Here is a 27,092-nt window from a genome sequence, read left to right on the forward strand (position 1 = left end):
TAAAAGTGTTATATGTTGAAAGGATCACTCTGTTCATTGAGATACAAACCAAACAAAACAATTGGAAACAGGATTTTAAGCAAAAAGTACCTTAGAGAAGATGATGGCTAGAAAGTACCAAAATATTAATTATGAGTTTCTAACAAGTAATATAGTTCTAAATATATTGTAAAAGTAGATCAACAGGATTTCTTAGAATATAGTATTTATGTTTTAGGGACAAATGATGAGATTAAACGTTAATAATTCAATTATGAATCATCATTAACTCTAAGGAGTAAATTATGTATAGGATGCATCGAGAGGCAAAAACAGAAGTTCAGTTTGGATGTGAAATATTGATATTTATTTGACCTCCAAGTGGAGATTCCAAAGAAAGTCAGCTATGGGTCTGGATTTAAGGAGATACACGTAAGCTATTAATATAAAGTTGTGAGACAGTAGAATTTGGTCAGTTTTAAAAAATATTACAAAGGAAGTTTCATTAAAGCAGGGAGAAGAACCAAGAACTGAATCATGGGAGACTTCAATTTTAAGGGTTTTGAGAGACAAGTTGACTGAGAAGGAATAATCAATCAGTGAAGTAAGAAACACAACCAAGTGATTATGGTATATTAGAAATTAAGTGGAGAAAGAAGGGCATGATGAACTCTGCCCAGTGCTTCAAATAAAATGGTAGTTAAAATTAGCCATGCTCTACTGACATAACAGTTATGACCTTATGGATGACGTAGACAGGAACAATGGGAAAGTGGAAAAAAAAGACTGATTTGAAAGAATTTAGGAGAGAATTAGTATAGGTAAATTAAAGACAGAGACAATGAATAAATATGTATATTTTAATTCTTATATTTGTTATATATTTATATTACATATAGTTATTAATATTTACCATTTATATATTTTATTACATATTTTAACATATATCTTGAGGAATTTTGCAGTAGAAGATAACAAAAAAGTGGAACATAACCTGGGAGAAAAGTGGGAAAATGATGGCAAATGATTTTTATACAATATTGGAAAGATAATATGTTTCTATGTTGAAAGAAATGATGAAGAGGGAAGATTAACAAAGCGGGAGAGGGAAAAATCCTTTAAGCCACTTCCTTAAGTAACTGAGAAGGGCTGAGATCTAGTGTGCAAGTGGAAAGATTGGCTTTGTATAGAGCACAGATGGTTCACTATAGTAACAGGTGGGAAGGTAGATAATACGGGTACAGATGGTGGAGGGTTGGGAAAAGAAGTTGTGGGAGTTTGTGGAAGTTTGCATTTGATTGCTTAATTTTTTTTTCCCAGTGAAATAGGAAAAGTTCATCATTTGAGAGTAAGCATAGGGGAAGATATGACATAGGCTTCAGGTTAGAGATAGTTATCTAGGGAAATGGTGGAATATATGCTACAAAAAGTTCAGTATAATCATTACACAGCATTTAAGGCAACTTTATGATATCGGTCATGATTTAAAGTAGAGCTTGTCAATATAGCTCTTTTTTTCTTTCTACAGCCACATTAAGCTGCATGGGTGTGGGTGTGGAGTAGGCTGAATTATATTTAATCAGGGGTGATTTTAGCAAGTGAGCATAGCATGATGATGTAAGAGTCAATCTGAGGGTGGGGAAACTGAGGATATTTGCAAGGAAGTGATTTGATAATCATGGAATTTTAGATGGGTAAGAAGGCAAGAGTCAAGATCGTGAAAGAGTAAACCGATTCAGTATGTTAGTGCACAAACAACTGTGGTGGAGTCAGGTCATTGAGGGAGTGAGAAGGTGATATATGGGTTTGTGGTCATGAGAAAATGCAGCAAATAAAATTTACAGAAAGATTGTAGTACTGGCAAAGAAAAATTGTGCAGTGTGGCCATGGAAGGTACAGTTGAGACTGGGGGATGGACAAGACCATGGAAGGAGATCTCAAGAAAATGAGATACCAGAATATTGGGAAAATCATCTTTGTATATATCAAGTCATGGAGAATAAACATAGGAGTCATATCAGAAAGATTTGAAATGATCTAGAAAGTGAAGTAACTGAGAAATTAAGGAGAAAGACTCAGTGGTAACTGTCAGCAACAATGAAGGGTAGATTATCCCTAGACTTGTAGGTGATAGGATTTTTCCAATAGCTTACAATTAGATCACAATTGTTCAACGCTATTCCATACCTCCCCTGAATTCCCATGTTGAAAGTTTAAACAATTGCATAATATCCCTGCCTCCATATCCATTCTGTGTGACTGAGGGCCCACAGAGGCCTTGAGTTGATGTTAGCCCCTCTCATCATTCCATACCCAAGATAGCAGTCAGCAGCGACCTAAGTTCCTGATATGATGTGCCCTCTGCCCCTGACGCCAAGCAGACTGTATGGAGCTTATCAAGACCTCAGCGCTTTTTTTTTTTCTCTTTTATTTGAATTGACCAATCTGACCTTAACTCTGGAACCCCAGAAGCATTCTACCCATGGACCCTACCCTGGTCTCTGCCTGCATCCTTCCCTAATCTCCCTATGTAACCCCTTGAGGCTTACCTTACACTTTCTCTATGACTTGTGAGTAATGAACTTTAGTTTTATTTTCCCTTGGATCTTTGTTGAACCATGGCTCAACATCTGACACTCCACCTAGGGCTCTACTTAACAAATGTTAATTTACACAGATTTTTTTCCCCTAAGATTTCTTTATTTTAGAGAGAGAGGGTAGGGGCAGAGGGAAAGAGTAATCTAGGCAGACTCCAAGCTAATCACAGAGCCTGATGTTGAGCTTGACCTCATGACTCTGAGATCACGACCTGAGCAGAAACCAAGAGTTGGGTATTCAATTGACTGTGCCACCCAGGATCCCCTTTAACAAATGTCAATTTAACAAAATCACAGCATCCCATTATTTTATTACTTTCTAAATTTCAATTTTAGATTTTATGAATTTGCATTCCCCTTCTTTTTCTTTTTAAACTAGGATTTCTTTGTGTATTTTTATTTTTTCCTTTTTTTATTTTTTGAGAAAAATAAAGTTACCAAGTATTTGTTCAGCTTTATAGCTCAGATCTTTTAGAGTCTACCAATTATTCTTTATTTTTAATGGTTGAATAAGTTATAATATATTTTTACTTAGGCCTTTGTTTGGTAAAGATTCTGAAGTTGTAATACTTATGGACATTTTAGGTAGACCATCATATTTGAATGGTGATTTGACTAAATACAGAACTACATACTTTATTTTTTCCTTGTATAATTAAAAGATATTTCATTATTTTCTTATATCTAATATAGTGTTCAAAACTCTAATATAAACTGGATTTTATTCTTCTGTAGTTAATCTGTATTCTTTTCTTTAAATTTAAATTAATCATAATCTCTAAGGACAATATAACATGTCTAGGTTGGTTTTACTGTGTCCTTCCTATTTATGATTCTATAAGCACATTCAAGCTGAAGCTTTCTATCTACCTTAATTCTGAGAAATTTATCATTATTATGTATTCTGATATTACAAAATTTAATTTCCATTTCTTTACTTCTGAGGGACCTATTACCCAGATGGTGGCACCACTACCTCTCTTCTCCATATTCTGATGTATTTTTTTTATATTTTAATTTCTTCATTATTTCATGTTGCCTCTTATTTTGTCTCTATTTGTATGTGCAGGCAATAAATATATAACATAAACAAGACACCATTTCCTTTTAAATCCTTGCATATAATACTTACTCTTCATATCTTAATTCACTGGGTAGTAACTCCAATAAACTACTATTTAGTAAAGATAAGAATGTAGTAAAGGCAGGATATACAATCAATGCACAGGAGTCAGTTGCATTTTTATACACTAACAATGAAGCAGAAGAAGGAGAAATTAAGGAATCAATCCCATTTACATCCACACCAAAGACTATAAGATACCTAGGAGTAAACCTAAACAAACAGGTAAAGCATACGCACTCTGAAAACTATAGAACACTTATGAAAGAAATTAGGGAAGACACAAAGAAATGCAAAAACATTCTATGCTTATGGATTGGAAGAAAAATATTGTTAAAATGTCTAGGCTATCCAAAACAAGCTACACATTCAATTCAATCCCTATCAAAATACCATCAGCTTTTATCACAGAGCTGGAGTAAACAATCATAAAATTTGTATGGAATAACAAAAGACCCTGAATACCCAAGATAACGTTGAAAAAGAAAACTAAAACTGGAGGCATCACAGTTCTCGACTTCAAGCTGTATTACAAAGCTGTAATAATTAAGACAGTATGGTACTGGCACAAAAACAAACACATGGATAAATGGAACTGAATATAGAATCCATAAATGGACCTTCCACTCTATGGTCAACTAATCTTCAACAAAGCAGGAAGTATTATCCAATGGAAAAAGACAGTTTCTTCATAAGTTGTATTGAGAAAATTGTACAGCCATATGCAGAAGAATGAAACTGGACCACTTTCTTATACCATACACAAAAATAAACTCACAATGGATGAAATACCTAAATGTGAGACAGAAATCCATCAAAGTTCTAGAGAAGAACACAGGCAGTAACCTCTTTGACCTCAGCCATAGCAACTTCTTGCTGGACATCTCCAAAGGCATAGGGAAGAAAAGCAAAATAAACTATTGGTACTTTATCAAGATAAAAAGCTTTTGCACAGCAAAGGAAACAGCCAACGAAACTAAAAGGCAACCTATGGAATCAGAGAAGATATTTGCAAATGTCTTATCAGATAAAGAACCACTACCCAAAATCTATAAGTAACTTCTCAAACTCAACCCCGAAAAACAAAAAATCCAGTCAAGAAGTGAGCAGAAGATATGAACAGACAATTCTCCAAAGAAGACATTCAAATAGCTAATAGACACATGAAAAAATGTTCAACATCACTAGGCATCAGGGAAATGCAAGTCAAAACCACCTCACACCTCACACACGGTCACAATGGCTAAAATGAATAACTCAGGAAACCACAAATGTTGGCAAGGATGCAGAAAAAGGGGAACGCCCTTGCACCGTTGGTGGGAGTGCAAACTGGTGTAGCCACTCTGGAGAAGAGTATGGAAGTTCCTCAAAAAGTTAAAAATAAAATTATTCTACAACCCAGCAATTGCACTACTAGGTATTTATCCAAAAGATACAAACATAGTGATTCAAAAGGGCACATGCACCCCAATGTTTATAGCAGCAATGTCCACAGTAGCTAAATATGGAAAGAGCCCAGACATCCACTGACAGATGAATGTATGTAGAAAATATGGTGTGTGTGTGTGTGTGTGTATATATATATATATATATATATATATATATATATATATATAACTATTCCATTAAAAAGAGTGAAATCTTGCCATTTGTAATGATGTGGCTGGAAGTAGAGGGTATTATGCTAAGTGAAATAAGTCAGTCAGAGAAAGACAAATACCATATGATTTCACTCATGTGGGATTTAAGAAAAAAAATAGATGAACACAGGATAAAAGAAGGAAAAATAAAATAAGATGAGAACAGAGGAGAAAAACCATAAGGGACTCTTAACAAACTGAGGGTTGCAAACTGAGGGTTGCAGGATAAATGGGTGAGGGGATGGGTTAACTGGGTGATGGGCATTAAGGAGGGCATTTGAAGTAATGAACACTGGGTATTATACATAATCGATAAATCACTAATTCTACCTCTGAAACTAATAATACAGTATGTGTTAATTAAATTGAATTTATTTTTTTAAAATAATAATTGAGTGAATAATGTTATCAAGAAGCTATAGTTTAGTCCTGAAATTTGAAGGTGTTACTCTGATGTTTCAACAATAGTAAGATTTTTTTCTTTAAAGTTGTTGGTAGCTATAATAATTAAGATGGTTAACTTCTATTTCTGGCTAGCTAAGAATTTTTATTAAAAATGAAATTTGCAGTATATAGTATAGCATATACTTATACTTTCACTATGTTGTTCACCTGAAACTAATGTAACACTGTATGTCAAGTATACTTTAATTACAGAAAAAATATGTACTATAGTTTAATCTCTGATTAAAGTGTACTAATAGTTAAAGGATTGACTTTTAGCCCATATATTCTTTTTTATGTATTACATAAATGTTTTCATAGTCTAATATTTTTAACAAAGGAACACTAATGTTTAAGCAGCTTTATTTATTTTTTTAAGCAGCTTTATTTTGTAATAAGTGTGAAAGATTTGCCACACTCAAGCTGACAACTTCCTTTTTTTTTTTTTTTAAGATTTTGCTTATTTATTCATGACAGGCACACAGAGAGAGGCAGAGACACAGGCAGAGGGAGAAGCAGGCCCCATGCAGTGAGCCCGATGTGGGAATCAATTCTGGGACTCCAGGATCACGCCCTGGGCAGAAGGCAGGCGCTCAACCTTTGAGCCACCCAGGCGTTCCAAGCTGACAACTTCCAATGCAAACACAGTTTTGATATGTAGTCTTTTATTCATTGGAAAAAATAGCTACTAAAAAATGGAATTGCATTTTTATCAAAAGCTTTTTCTGCATCTATTGCAATGATTATATATATATATATATATATAACATATATTTTTTTGTTTCTTGAACAAAAATATCAAGAATCACAGTAACATTGTTTTTAATACTCTTTTTAGACATCTGAGGTAAATGCAATCTAATAATGATGCAATTTTAAACATGTTTCTGGATCAAATTTTCAAAAATTGCATGTAGAATTGTATCTTCCTTGTAGTGAATGCTGTGGTGCATTTTCCAGGACTAAGGCACTCGGTACTCTAGCTACTAAGAATGTTGGCTATGGAGAGCTTAGAGCTGAATCTTCTATGGGAATTGCATACTGACTATGTAAATGACTGTCTTCAGGTTTTGTACTTTGAAGATAACTTGTAGCCAATGACCAGGCAACATGGTGATACAAAATTATAGCTCCCTTGTCTCTCTGTTTGAGGTTACTCTAAAGGACATTCTCAGCTCTAGAGTAACCCAGAAGAACAGCTAATGATTCTAGGTTGCAGAGGAACCATAGGTGAACTTTTCCCAATTCCATCTAACTATCATTACTATTTGAAGAAATTATTCCTGGAACTATGTATCATACATGGAAATATCTACCTCAGAGGCTGTTTTGTAGAGACTCGAAAAGTCAATTTACACCAAAAGCAGTCCTAGGGGAAAACAGTAAAAATTGTAAAAAAGAAGAATAATTGATATGATAAGAGAGAAAGAAAATAAAATATATAAAATGCTCAAATAAAACAAACAGGAGAAGAAAACAGAAAAAAAAGGGTAAGATAAATAAAGAAACAAAGAAAAAATGCAAAAGTAGAAAATGTTTAGAAATTTGGTAGTTATTGAAACATTTCAGTAATCATTATAAATGTCTATGAATGGTATAACTATACCAATTAAAAACAGATTTTCAGAGTAGATAAATTACAGACTGTTAACTGAAAAAAAACTCACTAGAGATATGACACATATGGAGTAAAAGTAAAGAAATAAAAAAGATATATTATAGATATACTGTGCTAAAACTAAAAAAAAAGTTATATTAGCTGTATTACTTGCAGAAAAAGCAGAACTTCAGAACAAGAGAAATTGTCATTGAGAAAGTAGGGCATTATATAAATAAAGGAATGGATGTTCTCAAATATTTTGAACTTAATGAAAATGCAATACAATTTACCAAAACATGTGGAATGTGGCAAAGTGGTGCTTAAGGGGAAATTTACAACATTGAATGCATATATTAAAAAAGATCTGTAAGCAAGAATCTACATTCAACTTTAGGAAGCTAGAGAAAGAAGAACATTTAAAATGCAACTTATTTATTTTTTTTATAATTTTTTTAAGTTTATTTATTTATGATAGTCATAGAGAGAGAGGCAGAGACACAGGCAGAGGGAGAAGCAGGCTCCATGCACCAGGAGCCCGACGTGGGATTCGATCCCGGGTCTCCAGGATCGCGCCCTGGGCCAAAGGCAGGCGCCAAACCGCTGCGCCACCCAGGGATCCCTAAAATGCAATTTAAGCAGAAAAAAGATATAATAAAAAAGAAAAAAAATAATGAAATTGTTAATGGGAAATAAACAGAAATATAAAAACTAAAGTTGGCTATTTGAAAAAAATGAATAAAATTTATAAAACTAACAAGAAGAAGCAAGAAAATAGAGTGCAGACAAAAATTACTAATATAAAAAATGAAAGCATAGTCAGGACTACCACCAACATTAAATGGTTAATAAAATAATATTACAGATGAGATGCCTGGGTGACTCAGTATGTTAAGCATTTGCCTTGGCTCTTGTCTGATCCCTGGGTCCTGGGATCAAGCTGCATTTCCCTCTCCCTCTGGCTCGCTCCCCTGCTCATGCTTTCTCTCTCTCAGATAAGTAAAAAAATATATATATATTGTAAACAACTATACACTCTTAAACTTAATAATTTAAATAACATGGACCAAATCCGTGAAAGACACCATGTATGAAAACACGCACTAGCAGAAATGGATGGTATGAATTAAACTACACTATTAAATAATTTGAACGCATTATTTTTTTAAGATTTTATTTATTTATTCACGAGAGATGCAAAGAGAGAGGCAGAGACACAGGCAGAGGGAGAAGCAGGCTCCATTCAGGGATCCAGATATGGGACTCGATTCCAGGACCCCAGGATCACGCCCTGAGCCAAAGGAAGTCGCTCAACCACTAAGCTACCCAGGCGTCCCTAAGTGCATATATTCAAACATATTTTCTAAATATTAGATAATAAAATCCAGCTGAAGTATACAACGCAACCAAGTGGGATTTATTTACTCTAGATATGGAATGGTCATTCAACATTTGGTGATTAATTCATGTAATGCACCATATCAACATGCCATTAAAAAATATGACATCAATTGATGCAGAAAGACCATTTAACAAAATCCAAGAAGTCATTCATAATAATATAAAGAGAAACCTCAGCAAACTAGAGATAGAAGGGAACTTGTTTGCCTGTATTAATAATACCTGTGGAAAAAAAATATACCATTATCATCATACTTAAGATGGTGAGAAACTGGATTTTTTTCCCCTAAAATCAGGAAGAAGACAGAATGTGCCCTATCAAGTCTTATTCTCACCATTGTAGACACAACCAGTACAACAAGATTAATAAAGGAAATAAATTATAGAGATTGGGAATAAAAAGTAAAACTATCTTAGTCCACGGATAATATGATGATAGTCTATGTAGAAAATGCTAAAGAATTGACAGAAATCCCCCAGATCTAAAAAGTAACTAAAGCAAGTTATAAGATTTAAGATGACTATACAAAAGTTAACTGCTGTCAAATTGAAACTAGTACTGCTATTCCAATTGGAATTTGAAATTAAAAACAAATACCATTTATAATATATGGTTCCCTAAATTAAAATACTTAGATGTAAATACAACAAATATGCATAAGACATATATGTAAGAAACTATAAAACTCTGATGAAAGAAACCAAAGATCTAAATGAATGAAGAGATAGTCCATGTTCCTAGATCAGGATAATCGATATCTTTAGTATGTCAGTTCTTCCCCACTTAATTTATAGATTCAACACAATGCTGATTATAACCCCAGTAAACTATTTAGTGGATATCAGCAAATTGATGCTAACTAAAATTTATATGAAAATGAGAAAGATTCAAAGTAGTCAACACAATGCTGAAAAAGAACAAAGAAGATGGAAATAACTGACTAAATTAAAGTACAGAAATGGAAAGAGTGCAGCTTTAGAAAAAATAGACACATTAACAAATGGATATGATAGATAGCATAGAATATATTATTATAAATATAGTCATATGATATTTCACAAAAAAAAATAAAGGCAATTCAATGGAAAAAAGAATGGGCTTTTCAGCAAACTGCTCTGGAACTATTTGATGCCCATATGCAAAAAAAAAAAAAAAAACAAAAACAACAAAAAAAAAAAACAAATCCAGATTGACTATTCTTCCACATAAACTAACTAAAAATGAACAATTGACCTAAATGTGAAACTCAAAACTATAGAACTATAAAATAAAAGCAGTAAATGTTAGTGATTTAGGTTTGGCAACGAGTCATCAAAAGCAACATCAAAAACAAGATCTAAGAGAGAAAAAAAATGGCAATTTTGACTTCATTAAAATGAAAATATCCTGTGGGAGATACTGTTAAGAGAATGAAAAGATAAGCCACAAACAAACTGGGAAGAAACACTTGCAAAATACTTATGTGATAAGGGGCTTGTATCCAAAATATACAAAGAAAAAGCATAACTCAATAAAAAAGTCAATTAAGAGGAAACCAAAGATCTGAAAAAAAATCATACCAAAATAAAATAAGATAAAAGCTGAAAATATGTTCAATATAACTTGTCATTAGATAATTGTAAGTTTAACAATGAGATACCACTATATTCCAGTTAAAATGGCTAAATAAGAACAAAATTTAGTAATATTAAATGCTGACAAGGGTACAGAGCCATAGGAATACCCCCACTCATTGCTGATGGGAATGCAAAAAGGCACACAATTACACTGGAAGACTGGTAATCTCTTACAAAGTAATCCAGCAATTCCATACCTAGGTATCAACCAAATTATTATGAAAATTTATATGTAAACAAATACCTGCATGTGAATGTTTATAGAAGAAGCTTTATTCATAATCTCCCAAAACTGTAACCAATCAAGATGCACCTGAAGAGGTGAATGGATTAAAAAACAATTGAATATTATTTAATGATTGAAAGAAAGCAGCTGTGAGGCCCTGAAAGACACAAACAACCTTAAAATATATATTGCTAAGTGAAAGAAGCCAGTCCAAACAGATTACATACTATGTGATCCTTACTAAGACATTCTGGACAAGGTACCACTATAAAAGGATTAAAAAGATCAGTCGTTGCCAAATTAGGGGGAAAAAAGAGCACAGGAATGAATAGGTGAAGCTGGGGATATTTAGGGGAGTGAAACTGTTCTGTATGCTACTCTAATAGTGGATACATGACATAAGCATTTGTCAAAACCCATAAAAATTTACAGCATATAGAAATGAAACTTAATATATGATACTTTAATAATATCATTTAAGAGATAGGGAGGTCTCAGGAAGAAATGTAGAAGGTTTCAAGCTACTCCAACTCTATTATAAACATATGAAACAATCTCACTGAAAGAGATGGAGGAAAGAATGCTGACAAGTTTGCAAATGAGTAAAATTCTTTAATGACTAAAGGCATAAGGAATTGCATATATGTGTGTGTGTGTGTGCATATATATGCCCTATATTAGAGTTGATAAAGTTTTTTTCCCCCACAAAGTAAGAAGTTCTTATATTGCTATATATACACTAGAATGAAACAACCAAATAATTGCAGATGAAGGAAGCCAGATTTGTCATTGTTATAGTTGAGAATTTACAGATAAACAAGGTAAGGAAGCTAAATAATCCACATGATAATGGATTAGAATTGGAGATATCAGCATGAAATCATGTTTAGCTTAATATAACACAGAAAGTTAGAATTAAAGATAATTATAGGTATGGGTATAAATACATATAGATAAGGGTTAAAACACACATGTATATTTCTTTGTTCTATTAGCTTAAAGGGCCTAAAAAAATTGCATCCTGGTATCAATGAGCTTGTTATAGGTTTCTAACACTATTCTTCAATAAATAGAACCAGAATTCTTGGGAGAAAATGCTTATTCTTTGCTTATTCTTGGACTTATTCTTGGATTTCCTATTTAGGAATTATACAGTATGATCCTAAGCCTTCTTGTAGTGACCAAAAGAAAGACATGCTGAAAACAAATTAATGAGGGCATGATCTAGGAAGCAACTAAGAAATTTGCAAGTGGCCAAAGCTGGAGAAACTTGAGAAAAAAATGGTGTAAAGTTCAAAGTATAAGAGAAATATCCATATGTCCTTACTAATATAAATGAATGAGTAGATTAATAAATGGGAGAAGAGACAAATCTCTCCTATACAGAATAATTCCAAATAATTTATCTATATAGTCTGCCTTAAAGAAGAAAGTACAATTGGACAATTGTTATGTGTGGACTTGTCATTGTAATTTCCTTCGACAGAGTACAGTAGGAAAAAGAGAGAGTTGAAAGAACCTTCAGGCTTCAGCAAAGAAACTGACAACCACACTTCAGCCACATGATCAAGACCGTCACCAATCATGATAAGTCATGTAGATATCATATACCCTTTATAAGATGTGATGAAAATGGCACTTTACCACAGTGAGTGTCCTCCCCCACACCCGTAACCCATGTGTAATCATAAGAAGGACATGAGACAAATTCCAATGGAGGGACATCCTACAATATACCTGACCAGAGCTCCTCTAAATTGGCATAAAAAATAAAGTCTGGGGGATCCCTGGGTGGCTCCGCGGTTTAGCGCCTGCCTTTGGCCCAGGGCGCGATCCTGGAGTCCCGGGATCAAGTCCCATGTTGGTCTCCCGGCATGGAGCCTCCTTCTCCCTTCTCCTGTGTCTCTGCCTCTCTCTCTCTCTCTCTCTCTCTCTCTCTCTCTCTCTCTCTCATAAATAAATAGATAAATAAATAAATAAGTCTTTAAAAAATTTTAAAAATAAAGTCTGAAGAATTAACAGTCAAGGAGAGCCTAAGGAGACACAACAGTGAACCAAACAATGTGGTATTCTGGATGGAATCCTGCTCAGAAAAATAACATTAGGTAAAAACTAAGGAAATCTGAATAAACTATAGGCTTTAGGTTATAATAATGTATTAATATAGGTCTATTACTTATAACAAGTGTATAATACTGATACAAAGTGTTATTGATAGGGGAAATTGGATATTGGGGTATACGGGAATTTTGTGTGTTCGCATTTTTCCTATAAACCTAACACTATTCTAAATAATAAAGTTTATTTTTCAAAAGAGGTCTTACAAGTCACATTTTCCCATTGGCTGGTTGACAATGAATATAGCCATCAATGGTAGCAGGTAAAGAATTGATAACTTCTGTTCCAGGGATTTCAGTAAAAATACTGAATCTTTTCCAAGGGTAAACACTAATGAATTATTTATACAGGAGTGTGATGGTGCCTCCAATATCTCAGGTATCTGATGACTTGGGGAAAAATGTATATTTCAAAAAGGATTATGGAATTAGACAACTCTTGTTGGGTGGATAGATACATTGAATGAATAACTGAAGATGATGAAGCACCAACCGAAGATGACATATTATGAAAGCCAGTTTGTCTGTGAACTAAGGCAGAAAAAGCTAAGGATAAATCCTGGGATTAAATGTAAGAATAGCACAGTTCCTGAGAAGGTTGAATTCTCAATCCTGGCTTATCTGCCGCACCATAGTTAAATCCTTTGGAAGGAATAGAACACAGAGAGGTGGTTTGATTCTCTCAAATAACTGTAAGCTCCAGATTCCTCTCAGTCATATATGTATCAGATGAGGCCCATACGTTTCTGTTAAAAGCTAGTGCTCACTTGTTGCTTGAACATGATGCAGAAACCGTAACATACGTTTTCTAATCCCTTATCCACCCTCACCACAATATCTCTTATATTTAAATGGGTAATTTCTTCAGGCCTATTTTCTAATTTTCTAATTCTATATTCAGTTATTTCTAACCTTGCCTTTAATTAACCTATTAATCTTTAATTTAAAAATATTTTAGAATCTATACCTACTTATTCATATTTATCTTGCCATTTTTATAGTTTCTAATTATTTGCTCATGTTTTTAGACCCCTTTCATTTCATTAACTTTCATATACACTTATTTTTTATTCCTTTCTGACAATATCTTTATGTAGATATTTATATCTGAAATACTTATGAGTCTAATTCAAATATTTATTTGCATTTATTTTGCTGATGTTAATCCACATTTCTTTATATTCAGGGACCTGTTTTCATATTTAGGTGACTTCCAAAGTTCTGGTTTTAAGCTCTGTTTCTCCAGAGAGAATTTTTAATTGCTTTTGCCTGGTAGACTGGATTGCTAAGGAGGGAACACTTTAAATGATTTCTGATCTCATGATTTTCACATTATAGAGATAACATATCTTCAAATCCTGAATATTCACAGAGAAAGTCTATGGGTACAAATTCTTATGGGAGACCATTTTTTTTCCACACAAATGCATAGCCAAAAAAAAAATGATTTTGCAAGAGAGAAAGTGAAAATACTTTCACTTTAACTAACTTTTTCATGGTCAACTCAAAGTATTACAATTTCCTCAAAAATGCCAGTTCCATCTACCTGGTTTTTGTTGGTTCAAGGATTTTTGTTAGCAAGTATCTTCTGAGCAACTCATAGTTCATGCTAAGGTTGCACTGGCTGGTTTTCCCCTACTTTCTTTTTTTTTTTTCCCCTACTTTCTTAATATTCAAAACTGTGTGCTTGTATTTTTGTGGAAAGAGAATGATTGCAGTATTTTATCCAGCATTTTTAGGTGTTCTGTAGCTGGAAAAGTTTTCAGAATATATAGTCTGCTATTTTTCTGAGGTCTGTAAATTCCACTGATGTCTAGTTTTTCGTAGTGTGGATGAAAAGTCGACTCTTATGCTGATATTTTTTTTCTTTTACACATCAACTCTTCTCTCTGTACAGATTATATATTTTTCTCTTTATCATATGAGTTCATAAATTCCATCAAGATACAGGTGGATTTTTTTTAAGTTAGTTTATCTGACATTCAAACTTTTTCATCTAAAAACCTAAGTTTGTCATCCTGGGGACCTTCTTCTCTAATTTATTTCTTGTTCTATTTATCATTTCTTCTTTAATGAGTTATTTCCTTTAAGAACTACTTTTTAAAATTTTTTTCCTATTCAACAAGTTATTTCTGTAATTTGGATTACTCTGGTTTTATATCCTCTAGATTAATCCCCCTTTTTTGAAGTATGTGTCCTTTACTATAAGAGGTACTCTCTGGTTAACCATTATTTTGACTTTTTGCTATGTCCTTCTATTATTTTGTTGTCTCTGTTTGCAAAATTTACATGGTATCTTCCAGTAGATAATTTTCTGAGACATACTATCTTGAATCTTCACAGAGAGTTTTCCTGATTCTGCAGTGTTTATTTCCAGGGCTCCAGGTTCAAACTTATGGTTATTATTTTAATTCTTTAAATTCATCTTCAATTATTACCTTGGTCTCATATTACAAAGCAGCATATTGATGATTACAACCTTCAAGTTAGTTTCTGGGTTTTAAATGGTTTTCTCCTTATGAGCTCTATTCTCTGGAAATGGAAACCTCTCTCATCTCCATGTCCTGATTTTATTGTTATTGTTCTTATTTTTGTTTTAATATAAAAATATTAAAAATCATCAAAACCATCTCCTTTTTGCTCTTCCCAAAGAGTTTCCAAAACTACTTTAGAGTCCTTTATATTGCTAGTTTTGAGGGCAGCACCATTTTTTAAAACAAGAGATCATATTATAGTAGAAATAAGGGGGGTTGAGCAAGGAACACCAGAAGGGAACCATATTCTGACTCCTTATTCAAGAGACACAGAAATTCAGTTTCCTTAGTAGTGCCATAACAGGTTCCCTGGAATCTTCAACATGTTTATAGGAAATATAGGAGCACAAGTTACCCTTCCTACTTTTGTAAGTGATCTGATTAATGGGATGGGAACTGAATGAGATTTTCTCAATTACCGTATTGTGAATGTGGAGTTTCTTCAAGATCTTGCTGTCAAATTTGTCATTTGGTGGATAAGTTGTATTTAATGAGGTGTAGGGATTATATTTCTAATATCTTCATAGATATTTTCAATGGAATTTTAGAAAGACTCGACCAAGGACAACTATTCAAGTTCCCCTTTTAGAAAAGTCAAGATTTTATGTTTTTTGTGGAGATATACCCGATATTTGCATTAGACTCCAATTGCTTCATCCAGAGATTGGAGTCTATAAACTTCTTTTTATTTCAACTCATACCTTTTAAATGTCAATCTATTATAATAGTATTTTCAATGTCTGTATTTTAAAAGCTCATAAATTCTCATGCTGAGAAGCCAAACAGATTGATTATGAAAACAAACAAACAAACATAAAAGAATTAAACACATTTTAGTGGAGCATGTAGATGTCAGAGATGTTTGCTAATTTCACAAATATTTGGTCAGAAATTCTTTTTTTTAAAATAGATTTTATTTATTTATTCATGAGATGCACACAGAGTGGCTGAGACATAGGCAGAGGGAGAGGCAGGGTCTCTGATGGAAGCCTGATGCAGTACCTGATCCTGGAATTCCAGGATCATGCCCTGAGCTGAAGGAAGATGCTCAACCACTGAGCCACTCAGGCGTCCCTGGGCAGAAATTCTGAAATGCTGATAGTAAGATAATATAATGCTTCATATTTTGCTTTTTTTCATTTTTCTATAGAGCAAAAGGAAAATATCTAAAATTAGTACCACAGTGTTCACCTGCAAAACATGGTTTGTTTAATTTGTGGTTTATTATTTTCAAGAGTATAGGTGGTAAAGCTGGTTAAAAGGTAAAGGCATATATGATAAATGAAAAAGCAATGTGCTTCTTTGTTAGGTTGCTGGAAGCCCCACTTACAATTCAATTTTGATTTCTATAAAACACATTTAGCATAAATAAGCTTTCTTTATCTTTCTTTTCCTGATTCTATGAAAGTTCTAACTATGAATTAAGCATTTCTTAGCAGTAGTCTACCATGACAGCCCTATGTTTCTGTGGGTGTATATGTCTTCAAAACAAAACAAAAACAAAAAGAAGCATCAGTGATGTCCTCAGGATGTGAAAGGGTTGCCTAGGTACTGACGGCTATTCTGTTATCGTTTGTACTGCTTAACAGAGACTCACAGATTATGCTAGTTGATGCTGTTGAACTGGCAGATGCAGACATAAAAATTGAAAATGAAAGAATATGAAAAACTTTATATTTCCAGGGAACCTAAAATCTAGTGAAATTGAGATTGTGTTTTGGCCTTAAATTAGCACACTAATCAACAAAATCAATCAATAAATGTAGACTTAGATTAAACATACACACACACACACACACACACACATACAAACGCTCAGACACCACATTTCTTCCTCGGGGAGATTTTGAATGGAAGTTGGAGTTTTTGAATAGAGTTATTTTCACTGTAAACATAGTTGTTCCTTATTCCTAATCTACTCCTTGTTGATTTCCAAATAGACTCTTAAATTCTTGATAATTATAAAACAGAATGACATTAACATAAGGTGCCTTATAGGGATCCCTGGGTGGTGCAACGGTTTAGCGCCTGCCTTTGGCCCAGGGCGCGATCCTGGAGGCCCGGGATCGAATCCCGCGTCGGGCTCCCGGTGCATGGAGCCTGCTTCTCCCTCTGCCTATGTCTCTGCCTCTCTCTCTCTCTCTCTGTGTGACTATCATAAATAAAAAAAAAAAATTAAAAAAATTAAAAAAAAACATAAGGTGCCTTATAACTTAAATGTTTAACTAGTAATTTGGATCCTTCAAGATAATTTGTTCCAGATTCCAAAATATTTTGAATTATTAAATACCAAATATAACCTGAATCATGGTTGTAGGTAATAAGTGGTCTCACAGCAATCTTGTTATTGTCATTGGTCATCTGACCAATGAACTCAGCAAATACATTTGACATTGAATTGTAATCCAGTTATCTATGGCTGCATAACAAGCTATCTTCAATACTAATGACCTAAAACAATCATGTAATATATCTTATTATGTTGTGACTTTGTAATAACAAGGAACATTCTGCAGGGAGATCTTTTCCCTCCAGCATAGTATTGACAGGAGTCACTCAGTGGTATTTAGCTTGTGGTGTGGATGATCTAAGATGGCTTCATTCATATGTCTGGCATTTTAGCAGCGATGACTTGAAGACCAGAACAGTTTTTTTTTTTTTTTTATTCACGCAATATCAGGGCCTGCCATTTGGTCTCTACAACAAGGTAGCTAGACTTCTTACATGGTGGCTGAGGGCTCCAAGAATAAGTGTTCCCAGAAACCTAGGGAGAATCTGTAAGCCTTTTTATGATTCAGCTATAAAAATTTCAGAGTAACATTCCTGCTATAGTATATGGGCAAGGAAGTCTCTAATATCAACCCAGATTCAAATAAGGAAATTAGACCCTCGAGTGGAGGAATGGCAATGAATTTGAAGCTATCTTTAATTCACCACAGCTGTGTTTGATCCCTTACCTTAGTTCTTCTCTAAGGCATTTTAGAGATGGGAACACACATATTTTTGTTTCTAACATTCAGGAACTAAAATAAAAATCATTGACATTTTCTGGAAAATGAAGTCCTGGTGGCACTTCTAAGAATCAAAGGGATATATGAGGTTAAATACATAACTTTTCCTCTGAGGATGAGAACATGATTAGGCAAAGCAAAGGGGATTCTAAATTATGAGATAAAAGAGACTGTACAAGAAGTGACTAGAAAAGCAGTTGTCATGGTGAATCTGAAAGACACAATGGAAGGAGAGAGTGAAGAGGTAAATTAGGACATCGTGAGATTAGACTCAGCAGTAGCAGAAAATTAGATCCAAACCTACTCATCTGCTGCTTGGAAACGGTAGCCAATTTAATTTTTTAAAGAATTGTTTTCAAAGCAAGATCAACATTTGTAGATGTTGGTTACAGTTGGGCTCTGTATTTCATCTATTTGGTAATAATAATGTAAATTTTAGTTTGCCTGATTTTAATAAGTTTTAAATAAAGGTTTACATTTCACTTAAAGGCTTAGCATATTTCATTTATAATTTATATTGTTTTAATGATAGCAAAACTAGACTATGGCTGGAAAAGCTGGAAAAGCTGACAGAACACAGTGCAGATTGTTGCTTACAGGAAAAAGTGGATTGCATAGGATGGCACTGTAATATGGCGTCATGGTTTACAAGCATCAGAACAGAGGGATATATAAAAGTCAAAAGATAAGGGCCACTAGAAGCTAATGGACTCTAGAAAATGGTGTGTTAGCAAGCATAAGAAACCTTGCATGCATTTCTTTAGCAATTCGGCAATGTGGGATATTAAAGTTAAAAGCAGGAATTAAAATTAAGGTTCTTAAAAAAAATTAAGGTTCTTGTAAGCCTCAAAAAGCCACTGATGAGTCTCCTTGGAAGACTGGAGACTCAACCTGTGGTTGATCAGGACTGCTGCAACTCACAGCAGACAAGGCTGGTCCTACCCAGGAAAACAAAACAAAACAAAAAAACAAAAAAAAAAAAAAACTTCATTAGTGTCCTTTATTAAACTTTCTACTTTCCAACCCTAAACTGCCGTCTCTTTGTTTACCAATATATAGAGCACTAACGTGAACTAAAATCAATCCAGAAATGCCAACTTGGCCCAGAGATAAGCACATGATCAAGGTTTTCCCACATCAGGGGCAGGCTGATTTCAGTTGAATTTCAAATACATTTGAATTGACCAGACATACTTAAGAGCACCTTTGTAGAAGTTGATGTAATTGGGGACAGTTAAAGAGTCTACATTCTTTAATATATGTGCCTAACTCGGCTGGTATAAGGATTAGGACATTGCATCAGAGGTTTACATGAGTATCTTCCAAATTATTAATTTGGGTAAAATGTTTCTATATAAAATTTAGCTGAGATACCTACCGACTAGCAAGTACCATGCTAGGTAAAACATATGAGATTTACTTCCCATATTTAAATTCTGACGAAAACTTTTGGTGCACCAGTTGATTGAATTATTCCTAGGGAAAAATTGAATTTCCCTCACTGGATCTATGTGTTTTAAGCCTACTTCGGTCCAAAGGGCAGAACTTTCAGTTTTTAATTAAATTCACTTAAAAAAATAATTAATGATTCTCTTGAATTTTGATGGAGCTTGAAAAGTATCATTGAGTAATACACATATAAAGTTTAAGAAGTTTAAAAATCATCATGCAGAAAGACAGACTACAAAATTAGACTTGCTAAGAATATCTTTTTTAACAATATTGTGTGAAAAAATTATATAGACTATAAGTTTGCTTTTTTTTTTCTATAGAAGGACTAATCAGAATAGAAATAGTTTTCAGCTCAAGATCTTTTTTTTTAGAACTTTCTGTTCTTTTGACATCTGATCATATATCTGTCTTAAATTTTTTAACACTTTATTATTTTTCAAAGTGCCTATATACCTTAATTAGTTGCAATCAAAAATCTTTTAATAAACATCTTCCTGATGTTAGGCAGTGAGGACAAACTCTTTCCTTAATATCACAATGCTAGGCTACAGATATACCAGTCATAAAGTCAGACCTATTTTAGTCAAGCATAGGACCAAATGAACTCAACCTCTGATTGTTAAGACTTTGCATTTAACTGTTAACATAATAGATTTTTGTATAAGGTCTGTGGTAAACTGTAATAGGCTTATTTAGATAAATGGAAATGTGTATACTTTACAGCTAGGAGAATGAAAATAAAGCAGAGAGAGATCTTTCTTCTTATTCCAAAATGCTTTACCAAGGAATTTAGATGCCTGAAATTGAAACCCAGCAGCTCACATAGGTTCCCTTAGGTATACAGATCCCCTTTGAAATATATTAGTCTAGGTCAGGTTAGGAAAATAATTTCATTCCAATTAGTTCAATATGTGCAATAAATGAAACTAGTAACTACAAATCTCATGATATCAGTATCCCCCAAAAATGGGAAAGTGATTCAAGATTAACAATACTATCTCTTACCTTTCCAGAGGTGGAATATCAAGACAAAAAGGTATTACTAGAACCCAAAGTCTTCACTTGGAGTTGAAACAACAATTTCAATGGGATTTCCAGTGGGTGCTGCGTCCATGAAAGGACACATAGGCTCATGGAGGATTTAAACCACAGTGAAAATGTAGACAATGTGAGAGATTTAGCACAAAACAGAGAGAGTGGGGATCCCTGGGTGGCGCAACGGTTTGGTGCCTGCCTTTGGCCCAGGGCGCGATCCTGGAGACCCAGGATCGAATCCCACGTCGGGCTCCCAGTGCATGGAGCCTGCTTCTCCCTCTGCCTGTGTCTCTGCACCCCCCCCTCTGTGACTATCATAAATAAATAAAAATTAAAACGAAACAAAACAAAAAAAAACATATGTTCTAAAAAAAAAAAAAAAAACCAAAGCAAAACAGAGAGAGTGAGGGCATGAAATTCTTGTCTTCAAGTCTCTTACTAGTGCCTCTCATTTATCAGATCTAATTTAAAATGGTATACACAAAGGTACTGAGCAAATGTAGGTTGCAGGGCAGAATATATGGGGCAGAGTAGGGGATGTACATTAAATGGATAGGAGATCTACCCCAATAGATCCATTTTGATCAAACTCTTTTTATTTATTTATTTTTTAAGATTTTATTTATTTATTTATTCATGAGAGACACAGGGACAAGCTGAGACACAGGCAGAGAGAGAAGCAGGGACTCATGTGGGACTTGATCCCAGGACCCCAGGATCATGCCCTGAGCCAAAGGCAGACACTCAACCACTGAGCCACCCAGGTGTCCCAGTCAAACTCTTTTTAATCCAAAACTAGAGTCATTAAGTAGATGAAGGTTTCTGATTTTTTTTTTTTTAAGGAGAAAAGAAAATTGGAGGTCACTAGCCTAGATTTTCAGCTACAACAAAAAGTTCAATTAACCGAAAATGATTTACTAGTTTTAGCTTTCAATCTAAATATATATATATATATATATATATATATATATATATATATATATACCAAAAACTACCTAAGCAGGTCTGTAATAGATCCTATTGAGTCATGTGTTTTGGAGAAAGATTGGATGTTGGCTGACATGATCTAACAACTGTGAGCTAGGGATTTTTTTTGCATGCAGTATTTGAAAATAGCTTCGAAGATAATTCTAAATTCATAGTTGAAGTCTGCATTTTATGTCCCATAATAAATTTTTCACACGTAAAAAAGGAAGTAGATGAAGAGGATATGAAAGGAATATATGAATAAATGTTTTGGATCTTAGGAGAGTTAAAGGGAGTTAGTGAGAGACAACCCTTCAGGATCATGCTCAGTTCTGTGCAAAGTGCTTTAACCAGTACATAAATGAAATAGGATGAACTCCAGGACGAGTGACCAGGAGACTGCAGTTACTCAAGACTATGTCATATGCAGGATATTAAATGACTGGGTGTTTATGTTCTTGAAGAAATAAATAAGGTGATACAGGAAAGACTTCTTTAAATATTTAAGATATCCTGCAGGAAAGGAAAAGAAGAGTTGTATGGACCTCAGAGTCCAGATCACAGATGGGAGAGTGAAAGTTTCAGAGTAACATTTCTGCCCAATAAAATGAGGAAAGCCTATCAATAAAAGCTAATTAGAATGGACTTAGTTATTGCTTAGGAGGAATATAAACAAACAATACTATATTTCAGTGTGAATGAAGACCAGAACTGTTACTAGGTAATTTGTAAAACTTCATCTCCTTTTCTGTGATTTGGTGAAAATGACATAAGATTAAAAGATAGGGTAGAAAAATTTTGCTGAAGCTAAGAAGTGTTATATACCTTACATGAATGATTTTCAAACTGTGAATTGTAATCAATTAGTAGATATGAAGCCAGTTTAGTGAGTCAAAACAGTATTGTCAAATGAATTAAATAGAATATATAAAATACAGGAAGTTTTATCTAACAAGAGTAAGCATTGCTCTGTAACACTTTGGTTGGTTGGTTGGTTTTTGTGTGTTTTTACATACTCTGTCATGGCATAAGGTTGTTTGATTTTTTTTTTTAACCCTCTCTGAACCATGTTCTAAAATTTTTGAAAAAATAAAATAAAACTTTTGAAAATATTGTCTTAGATAATGTCTTTATATATAACTTGCATCATGTTGATTGAATTAGATAATGGAAAAATGGGAATTTTCTTATCAACAAGTGTCAAATTGCTTGATTTTTTGGTCCATGAATGAATTTTAATGATTTTATTTACCATTAGGATAATTTTATATCATTTAGTCTTTTTTCATGGTGTTTCTCCCTTGAAAGCTAACTGAAGTTTCTTTGTTAGAAAATTAATTGAGACTCTTTGAAATAAGAGTATTTAGAAACTAATATTTCAAGCCAGCACAGTTAAAACCCTCAATGCTCATTTAATTTTGAGATTCAATACAGAACAAAGTTAAGAGGAGTTGATGGAAGGATGAACTTTAGAGCCAGGCATCCCTGGGTTCAAACATTGGCATTTATTATATTTTATTTAATATTTATTTAATATATTTCATATATATATATGAAAAAACATAAGAGTTTTATTTTTATGCCACATTCCTTTTTTAAATTTAACTTCATAAGTGGCATTCAGGTCACAGACAACACTAGCACCATTGTACTTTCTTATGGATACTTCATTTTAAAAAAAAAAAAAGAAAAAGAAAATGGAAAATGTCTTCCTTTTCCTTACTATGTAATGTTATCCCATCTCTTACTGAGGAAAGTATGCCATCTTTTTAGGAAATCCTCTTCTTCCCGTGGGCATTTCAAGGCAGAAGAAGGCCAAGTGGAAAAGGAACAAACAAGGAGGATTTTGTTTCATAGGGGGAAAATGATTGGGTTAAAAGGGCACTTACCAAGAGTTTTGCAACAGCACACCAGGATAGAACCCCAGCTGTGAATTTGGGACAGAAGGATCATCTAAGAATTAAGAGTATTATTTATGTCATGTATACTCAGGTATCCTAAATTTAGCTTCGGATGGCAATAAGCACTGGAGATTTGGAAATTAGTTCTCTGTATCTTGGTAAATGCCTTAAGGACAATCTCCTCAGCTCTCCAAAAAGAAAATACTATTTTTAATGACCCAGGTTTTTTTTTTTGTTGTTGTTGTTGTTTTTTATCTTGGTCATCAGATTATCCCTAAAGTAGTTGACATTATAGACTTTAGATATAGGACTAACTACTACAATTTGTCTATAATAGAGAAGCTTGAATTAGACATATGCATATGTGTGTGTGTATGTGTATACATATATATAAGAGTATGGCTGTATTGAATAGTCTTCTGGAGCCAATCTGTACTGGTGCTCAGAAGAACCAAATTTTTAATTTTAGGAATTTTCAAACTGATTGTTAAAAATTAAATTGCATTAATGCACATTTTAATTATTTTTAAAGAGGCAAATCCTTAAAAACCTCAAACTTAGCACTGTTATCTATACTCTTGAGGTTATGAATTCTATTGTTTCAGTATGTTGTAAATAAAATACAATAGTATACTACTGCACAGTTTCTCCCAGTATTCAATGAGGTACTGTTAGTTTGGAATCAATATTGTTGGGAATATTAAACCACAGAAAATTGCAAACACCACAAAGCAGGGCTTTCTTTTTCTTTAAGAGCCTGTTGTTATATAATTGCCATTGTACTAATGAACTTTGTCAGTAGATTTAAAAAATATTGGTGGTCCACATTTGTCTAGGAGGCTCCAGACTAAAAATTTCTAACGACTTCAATTGCATTATTATGCTACCCTACCCATCCTCTGTTAGATCAGGGGACTTTAGCCCCTGAGGAGGAAAAATCAGAAGACTAGCATTCTAGGATAGCAGAAGATCCCACAGTATATGTACCCATTCTATCCCACTGTCTGAAAACCACTGAAAGAAATGCTATATTTATTTTACATAAGACGAGAATAACTCAACAGAAAAGAGACATCATAAATAATTCTTGAGGTAATTAATATAAAACATTTTTTTTATTTTGAGGCAATTAGAAGAAAATGTTTTTCCACATATAGTAATCTAAAAACTTATTTCCTCTCCATTTTACTTGTTTTTCTCAAGTTGAATAATTTACTCCTGCACAATTTCATCCGAGACTCAAATCAACATGTTGTGGGAGGGAGATTTCCATAAGATTGCCCCTGGATCATTGTTGATTTATGAAAATGCCTTTCCTCTCACTCCTCCACTCTTCACTACAAACTTTCACTACAAACAATAACTTTGTCCTAATGCTGAATTTTAATAAAAAGACCAATGTATAATGAAGTAAAAAAAAAACATGAATCAACAAGGGATTCTATTGACAGCTTCATAACCAAGTACAGAACACATTGATTTTTATGCTAGCTAGAATTCTACTCCAGAATTATAAGGGAGTTCATATATGGGGGTTTCCTGTCTACTGAGATGGTGCAAAAACTGTGTATTACAGAGATATAGTAAAGTTTTTCTTTCTTTCTTTCTTTCTTTCTTTCTTTCTTTCTTTCTTTCTTTCTTTCTTTTTTTTTTTCTTTCTTGCTTTCTCAAACTAAAGGATCAAGAAAGAGAATGACTGTTAGGCTGTGGAAGTCAGAGCCTGTGGCAAACTACCTGCTATGTCCTCTGCAGGTACATGTTAATGTTAATGTAGTTCATTAACTTTGAATGTAGTTCATTCTGCTATAATTTCTGTGAAAAAAAAATACATATATAAAATCTTGAGGTAAAAGAGATTTGAGAATCCAGCTGGTTCCATCTTGTTTTGTTCAACTGTATGCTGGTAGCCCCCCCCCTTTTTTTTTCTAGTAGGGTGTATCGTCTATTCTCCTTTTGTAGATGCTATCATGACACTTCTGCTATAAAGACAGGCATTAAGAACTTCATAAATGTACCCAGTGTAAATGTTCATTTAACTGAATGTTCATGTTCATTTAAAACTTCCCCATGGAGGGGATCCCTGGGTGGCTCAGCAGTTTAGTGCCTGCCTTTGGCCCAGGGTATGATCCTGGAGTCCTGGGATTGAGTCCCACATCAGGCTCCCTGCATAGAGCCTGCTTCTCCCTCTGTCTGTGTCTCTGCCTCTCTCTCTGTGTCTCTCATGAATAAATAAATAGAATCTTTAAAAATAATAATAATAAAACTTCCCCATGGAAATGGAGAATAATTGATAATCACTGCCTAATAAACTCTCTACTTATAGGGAAAGTAGCCAATTCACACTGGAGTTTCCTTTCTCTAAAAAACCAGCAAAATTAAACTTATGTCAACCGATCCATTTCAGCTTTTGTCATTTTACTTGACACTTCCAAATCCATATCCCAATTTCTTTTTAATCTAGGAGATAAAGTTTATACTCCCTCCTTATTTAGTTTAATACAAGGTTGTTTTGTTTTGTTTTGTTTTCTATTAGAAAGTTAAAACTGGTACATACGTATTTCTGACCCTCAGGTTAAATATTTTGTTTTAAATGCTTCAGTTAAGTATCTGACTCTACTTTTAACAAAATCAAATCAACAATAAGCCCAATTAATATAAAGTTAACTTGCAAAATATCTGAATATGGAGAGAGATTCTATACTGCTATTCCGTTTTGTGTTATTCAATTTTTTAAAAGCATAATTCCACTTTTTTAATCTAGGAAATTAGATCTTTAGCAAGCATTAATTTTTTTATGAATGGTGTACCATGTTAGCATGATGTTTACCAAAATCATGCTTATTAACTCCAAAGTATTCTGTATGAAGTAACATTTCACTATGTTTGAAAAGAGGTGGCATCAAATTTCATGTGGTATAGGTTTTTTTTTTTTCTGTTTCAATAAGGAAGTATTTGTGGAAAACAAATTAAGTACAATGAAATATTAAAAAAAATACAAGCATTAGTGTTTTCCTTTTACAATAGTTGACCACAGAGTTGTCCTAGTATATAGATAAGTAACAAATTAGAAATTCCTTCTAAAGGCAGTAAACATCAAATGCTTTTAGACTCTGTCTCTCTAAAGCCAGATTATTTTGGTCACATTCTACTGTGGGATATATCAGTAGGAGAGAATTTAAAATTTCAGGAAGTAGACTAAGAAATCAATTTACCACCTAGTCTTGTCTATGTACATTATAGCAATAAAACATTATTATTTTTTTAATAAAACATTATTTAAAATCTGACAGGCACTCTAGTACTTGCTTTAAGAAGTAAGAATTGTCAGTATAATATTTATGTTTATTAAGAATTAATGTAGTTTTAAACACTCTGGATGGAAATACAAGTGGACTAGAAGTCTTTGTTTATCAGTTATGAGATTATTGTCTTTATGAGCATAATTTTCTGCA

The sequence above is a fragment of the Nyctereutes procyonoides genome, unplaced genomic scaffold, assembly GCF_905146905.1.
Source record: "Nyctereutes procyonoides isolate TBG_1078 unplaced genomic scaffold, NYPRO_anot_genome, whole genome shotgun sequence".
NCBI lineage: Eukaryota > Metazoa > Chordata > Mammalia > Carnivora > Canidae > Nyctereutes > Nyctereutes procyonoides.